The 7,613-nt window shown below is 37.6% G+C and overlaps 1 protein-coding gene across 6 annotated transcripts in view; it reads right to left on the bottom strand.

Annotated features, from left to right (window-relative positions):
- Nucleotides 1-7,613, bottom strand: part of PLCB4 (phospholipase C beta 4) — a 418,385-nt gene that overhangs the window by 387,758 nt on the left and 23,014 nt on the right. For 2 of the 6 annotated variants that reach the window (XM_079944160.1, XM_079944159.1), the window contains exon 2: nt 2,422-2,476. The exons of the other annotated variants lie outside the window; for them this stretch is intronic. The gene's annotated coding sequence lies outside the window, so the exon portion shown is untranslated. The remainder of the gene's footprint in view (nt 1-2,421; nt 2,477-7,613) is intronic. 6 annotated transcript variants of the gene reach the window in all.

Genomic DNA, 7,613 nt, shown 5'->3' with positions numbered 1-7,613 from the left:
GGACATTTAGGTTGTCTTAGCTATTGTAAATAGTGCTGCTATGAACATAGGGGTGCATGTATCTTTTCAAATTATAGTCTTGTCTGGGTTTATGCCCAGCAGTGGGATTGCTGGATCATATGGCAACTCTATTTTTTGTCTTTTGGGGAACCTCCATACTGTTTTCCGTAGTGGCTGTATCAACTTACATTCCCATCAACAGTGCAAGAGGGTTCCCTTTTTTCCACACCTTCTCCAGTATTTATTATTTGTAGACTTTTTAATGATGATCATTCTAACCTGTGTGAGGTGGTGAGGACCCATTTTTAAAGTCAAAATGAGTTATTAACTGTTTACAATAGTTGTGCTTTACCTCCTGTTAAGAAAATCTATTATAGTAAAGAGCTCCTCTTAATTCAATAGCACTTATGTTCATGTATATTTCTCATAACAGCAGCAACTATATAGGGTTTTCAAATAATCATACACATAAACACAGGATACATTATTTATTTAATATATGAGCAATCCTTGATATTATCATGGATTCTAGGACCTCTTACAATCTCCCACTGCCTCCTGGGCTCTGTGTACACAGGTTAGGAGCCCTCTTTTAAGGACCATGTTCCCAAGTATCCACCAGATATGTGATATATGTTGTACAGATGTAGTCTTTGTTCACAAGAGGGAGTTTGGATTGGTATTAGAGAAATGAGAAAATGCAACTTTTCTAAAGCTTGGAAGTCAAATTTTTTCAATGTATATCTGGTAGCAGATGTACAATATAAATTATTTATGCTGCAGTGAAGCCCAATTATCATTCTAGCTGCGAAGATCAAGGTCTAACAATTTGGATTTCCTAAAAGTGTACTTTTATAACTCAACATTTATATAATGTTCATCAGTTCTCCGCCTGTGATTAACTCATGTTTCTCTGTGTCATCTTTGAAGCCAAAAATCTGAAGAAATAATTTCAGGAAAAAATAAAATAAAGCAAACATTTACTTAGTAACTCTGCAGTCACTTCATGTAAGTAATCTGCACAGAACAGATTTCTGAAGTCCATTTGTACAGCAAATTAGCTGCAATTTCTCCATTTAATATCTCTGTTTACAAATACACCCCTGTAGTATTTATGTCCAAATGCTGAGTGTACACTGGTGTTTCAATTTATCTTAAATGGGACAAATATTTCATCTCAGTTTCACCTCCTCTACTTCCAATTCAGAGATAAGAAAGCATGTTTGTTCTCCACCCCAGATTTCCAAAGATCTAGTCCATGTCATAATTCTCCCCTTTTGCTATCTAGAGGCAGGTGATGTTTTATAAGTGATATATGGGTAATTAACTTTGGGAGCTCTGGCAGAGAGGAGAACTGAACCATCCCCTGGCTGGAGATGGCCATGAGCTGGACAAGGTCATTGAAAGCTGGAGGTGAAAAGCCACTTTTATGAAGCTGACAGAAGAATGAAGACAGACCCCATCAGCTTCACAAATCTGTGATTATAAAATGGCGAAGAATGTTTCCACACCATAACTTCTCTGCCCAAAGATCTAAGAGCTAAACTCCTAAAATCTGAGAGGAGACTGGAGGGACACATTGAAGGATAGTGGTTCAACGTCAAGTTTGACTGCTGGGATCTTGGAACATCCCAAAATCTCAGAGGTAATCCTGTGGTTTGGGGTGATGGCCACATGAGACCCACCACAGCACTTGTGTCTAGAGCTTTTCCAGCATCTATACAGACTTCTGGACACATCACTCTCATCAGAATCAAAGTCCCCAAGCATATCTTTCAGAACAGAAGAGCCAGCAGATGTTGGTCCATATGACAGAGTAAAAGTTACCAGGAAAACAAAGCAACTGCTAGGCTAGGAGCTCCATCCATGAAATTTAATAACCTCTTGGAGACTCTGTATAGATTACCAAAAGCCTCCATAAACCTAGAGTGGCCACGACCTTGTTATAGCTGATAAAGTATCAAGCAAATCACAATCCATGCTCTGAGAAAGAAATCTCATAGAAAAAATGGAAGATGTGACAACTTTGGCCACAGACCATTGTATATTTCCAAACTCTCTGGGCTTCCCAGAATGATGTCACCCACTGAAAAAATAGGAACATATTTCAGCCACATAGGTTGAAATTGTCTATTTCAATAAAAAATGTGCCTAGTGAGAGACATTCACTTATTACACATCACATGCATTGACTACTGTAGATAACAGCTATTCACTCAAAATAGTCATTCTTTAAAAAGCCTGGAAAACTCAATATTGAATTTAGAAAGCTGAATCTGAGGTTTTAATTCAACTTACAATGGCATGCATTAGCTGCCTAAAATTGGCTTCTCAATTAAATAGCTTGGGTTGTAATTTATTCAAGATAACAAAAATTTTTAAAAGTCATAATAAGTTAATTTTAAAAGCACAGACACCTACCCTTTTAAGAAAGATCATGTTTCAGGATTCCATAGCGTAGAGAAACCATCTTTTCCTGTGGGGAGAAAAGAAGAAAGACTATCCACTAATAACAGAAAGTAGCAAAGGTGAACTTTTAAGACCTGTTATAATTTCCTCACGTTACGGTTTCAGTTACAACATTCACAACTGCAATCTATCATCTTAGACTTAAAATATTTCTTAATTTCTACCTAAATGAAATATGTTAAAGACTTTGATTCCAAAGACTTGATTTCTGGGAATTCCTGGTTGTCCAGTGGTTAAGATTCCACACTTTCACTGCCTTGGGCCAGGGTTCAATCCCTGGTGGGGGAACTAAGACTCTGCAAGCCACGCAAAAAAAAAAAGACGATTTCTTAGGAGCAAATGGTAAAAATAAATGGGGATTTTTCAAAATTAGAATTTGAATATTCACTTCACATCTATCCCAATGTCATACCCTCAAACAGTTTAATTTCACGAAGTAAATGTATAAATAAAGAAGTAAATGTATAAAACTCCACTCCTGTTTCAATACTCCCAGTGGGAAATGATATGAGGAGATTGTAATAGCCTGTGCAGGTAACGTAATGTAACAGAATCATAAGCTACTATCTCCTTCTGTTAAAGCATTTTTTATTGTCCAGACCAATAGGCCATTTAAGGGTTCTGTTTTTCTTAGCTTAGACTTTTGGATTAAGAAAAACAGGAAAGGAAAGTAAAAAAGAAAAAAAGGAAAGCAAATCAAAATAGGATCCCGCAACCTAAAATATGACACAAATGAACTTTTATGAAACAGAAACAGACTCACAGTCATACAGAACAGAGTTGTGGTTGCCAAGGGGGAGGGTAGGATGGGGAGTGGATTGGGAGTTTGGGATTAGCAGATGCAAACTATTATATATACAATGGGTAAACAACAAGGTCCTACTGTATAGCACAGGGAACTAAATTCAGTATCCTGTGGTAAACCATAATGGAAAAGAATATGAAAAAGAATGTGTATATATATATGTGTGTGTGTGTGTGTGTGTGTGTGTGTGTGTGTGTATAACTGAATCACTTTGCTGTATAGTAGAAATTAACACAACATTGTACATCAACTATACTTCAATAAATTTTTTAAAAGGATACCTCTGATTTTATTTTACATTTACTATTTACAATAAATAGTTGACATAAAAATCTATTAGTCACTAATAAATACTAACTTTTCTATTCAAAATTACTTTTTGTTGTACATTAAATTATTCTAATATTTTGACCTTATACACTCAAGCACAAATTAGGAAGGGAATGGTTTAATTTAATGCAAGTTAATCATCTACTACTATTAACGATTTCCACCAAATCTAAGTAAAACAGCTAATGGAATAATGTTCACAAGAATGTAATTCTGACTCTGACCCTGATGCGTTAGGTTCCATGTGAAAAGTAATTTAACTTCCAGTGGGGGATGTGTAGATTCAGAAACAATGACCACGATTTCCGAACCAAAAGAGCTTCAACGATTTGAAATGACCACCAAGGCATAAATTCAAGGCAATCACAGCCCAGAGGACTCATATACACACACACACACACACACACACACACACACACACACACACACGTTCTCTCTCTCTCTCTCTCACACACACACACACACACACACACACACACAGAAACATTCAATGGGGACTCCTAGATTAGCCTGTGCTTTTTTAGGCTGCCCTTTCTTTTCAGACAATCAAAATCCTTTCTAAACTTTAAATAAGAAATTCTCCCAACGTCTTACCTTAAGGAGCATGAAACCTGCAACCACACACATGCCTGCAAAGAGCCAAGGCTGAATACGACCCTTTTGGCTACATTTAGTTCCAGAACCTCTTTGCTTTAAAGCAACACCAATTTCCCACATGGAATCACTAGATTAAACGAGCATCTGGGACCTCTTCTCTCCTGCTTCCTTAACTTAGACATCAGCCAGCATTACTCTCTCACTGCCAGTGTAGTACTAAGTGTCACAGCTGCCCATTCTAGTTTCTGAAATCGCAGTTGCAGATAAGTCCTGCTAACAAAAGAAAGCCAAGACAGATTGATGACTAATCTAGAAACATGGGTCAACATGCACACACTGAGCCAAACCCTAATCTCTGGCTTAGTAATTACTGGGATGGGGCTCCTTGCAGATCTTTAATTCATAACTGGCTGTCCAGAAAAAAATATGATATCTAGAATTTGTCTCCAAACAATCCAGTTGGGGTCGTAGATGGCAAGTGAGAGATGAAACAAAAGCAACCATGAGTTTGCTGCAGTTTAACCATGAACACATGAAGGTTCATTATAATATCTGTTCTACTTTTAAATTTAAAATTTTCCATGACGAAAAGTTAAAATGAATGATCACCCGACGAAACTCATGTGTGAAAATATGAGAAAGAGAGGAATACACAGACCATAAATACCATAACCTTGTTTTCCAAACACCCTTCACCAAAAATGGAAAATCTAGGGAAATAAGCAAAAAAAAATTTAATTGAATATCACACTAGGAAAAATGAACAGCCTGTAGTTATGGTTTTATAAATGAAGTAATAATGGCCTTAAAGCTTCCTTTCAATATTTCAAAAGCCAAATTAGAGGTATGTATTTAACTATAATAAAGCTTTTTTTTAATTTTAAATATCTCTGATTTGAAATAAGTGATATCAACATAGAAACACTGGTTATCTCATGCTTGTCAGAAACTGTTGGTAGTTAATATGCCTTTGATTAATATAAGTGGGAAAATGGATGACCTACAAAAAATATCAACATGATCTGTGTCATGAACAAATATCCTATTAAACAAGAGATCTGAGAGGACACCATTAAAAAAAAAAATTAGCGTCCTTTATTGGTGCAAACTTTGGGACCACAGATATAAACCATCATATCTCCAAACCACTTATGCTACCTGAGAGATCTGTCACTGGGAATCAGCCAAAATATGGGCACTTTATATATGAAAACCACTAATTTGGCCAGAATTTGGAAGAAACTAGAAGGGGTCATACAAGGCCAGAATCCAGCTTCCACAATAAACGGGCAAAGTCACATACCAAGTAAGATCATCCTCACAGCCTTGGAATTTGACTGACTGACCCTGCCAGACACCACTACTGGAAATCTAATTCTGGACATAAGTTAAAAAGCAGATTTATGTCATGGTTTGGGGAAAGACCATGTGTCGAGATGTGCCACGCCTGCTTCAAAGATGAGCCAGGACAAGAACAAACTTTGGTTCCCTCTGACCAGAGTATGCACAAGACCCAACACTGAAAATCCTAACAAGGGATTTGATGATTTGAAAAAAAAGAAAAAAAAACAAGTAGTTGACGGTTTTCTGTTTTCTTTTTCAAGTTTTCCAGGCCTAAAACAACCTATTTTCTTTCCAGTAAAGAAACAATGCCAAATTCTGAAAAGGAAATTTGTCTGACTTAATGGATAAGCACATAAAAGCTGGAAAAGGGAGTATTAGGGGAAAACCAGTACAACTTGGCCTTAGGAGGCAGGCCTCCAAATTTATTGGTAAAAAAGGACTGAGGGTCAGAGAAGGGAGTGTGGGGGTAATAATTACGAACGAGTTGCACGATGAAGGTCAGCTAAACAAAACTGAGTTTTTGTCAATTTGAAAATCACGGTTCCAGCAATTTACTACATGAGCTAAGAGAAACTTCCATTAGCTTACACCCATACTCACATAGTTTTCATTCAAGCAGCCATAATTCGAGGCCTAGTTTTATTAAATTGGGAATAGTATAATACAAAGTCCTATGCATTTAATAAATATTTGTCAGATAAAAGAATGAATGAGGTGGTTGCTTATACCACATCATGAAATCTAAATCAAAGGTCATTAGAAATGACAAAAATAAAATCCCCAGGTACGGTGGTCATGGCTATTTGTCTAACCAACATTCATAACCTTAATTTTCTTCTGGGGGGTGAGGCAATGTGTCAGGCTAAAATGGTCTGTTCCCCAGACACCCTTAGGAAAATGAAGGGGAAGCCATGTGACCCAGTTTTGACCAATAAGATGCAAGAAAGAAGGCTCTGAGAAAGTCTGCAATCAAGATATGAAGACAACCCCTTCCCACTTTCTTGGGAATAGCTTCTGGACAGTGCAGAGCCACCTCATCACCATGGGGACAAAAGCCAGATGATAAAGAGTGAAAGACAGAAAGAGCCTGGTTCTCAGTGGCATTGCTGAGATGCTGCCCCTCCCAACAGGTCTGGATTCCTAACCTCGCACTTCATGTTAGGTGTGACTTCTTTGAGTTTAAGCTGCTGTCTTCTATAATTCACAGGCAGAAATATTCTAACAAACACCAGATATAATTTATCTTTCCCCCTGTGTTCTCAGAAGCTGCTTCTATTTCCAGTGACTGTGATGCTCCATATAACTGTCCAGTAACAGGGTTATGTAATCATCGCTTACCTCATCAACAGCTCCCACTTGTCAAGAGGATCCCTCACACTAAAATGCCAACAAGATTAAGGGCAGGCAGCCATCAGGAAAAGAGAGTAGTACTATTCCAGTGATCAAGAAATGGAGGATCTTCTCACTTAAGACAGTCTTCAAAACATGTGTGTCTCAACAAAGAAGGAAAGGGAATATGTAGAGGTCTGGCTAAACTAAACATCAGAAATGAAACATCTCTGAGAAACAGAAAACAAGAATAGGAAGGAGGGCACCTCTTGAGGGCTTGAAGGGTATCCTGGTTCAGAGGCCCCTACTCCGTGCTTCTACGGGGCCTCAGCAATGTACCTCCTGTGGAACATAAAATTCTACAGTCACTTCTCTCTTAATTGTTGATGTCTCTTGATGGAACATAAACTCCTAGGGCTCAGGGAAGCTGGTGTGTAACAAGTACTGACAACCGCTGAATGAAGAAATGAGCAAAGCAACGTACAGATTCCTTTTCCAAGAGATTTTATGAAAAGAATGCAATCCCCCCAAAATAAAATCGAATCTGGGATCATGATTTTTCTAGAAATATAATGAGGTGTATGAACTGTTCAAGTGACCCAACATACCATATTTAATTCAAATGTCTACGAGAAGAAAAGAAAAGAAAAGGGGAAAGAACTACACTTAGGAAGAAACTATTTTAAGCCAGGTGATGTGTTAGGGGCTTTACACCCAGTATTTCATTAATCTCCACAAC

The sequence above is a fragment of the Stenella coeruleoalba genome (assembly GCF_951394435.1).
Source record: "Stenella coeruleoalba genome assembly, chromosome: 15".
Lineage (NCBI taxonomy): Eukaryota > Metazoa > Chordata > Mammalia > Artiodactyla > Delphinidae > Stenella > Stenella coeruleoalba.
The sequence above is the reverse complement of the archived record's forward strand: the minus strand, read 5'-3'. Positions and strand labels throughout refer to the sequence as shown.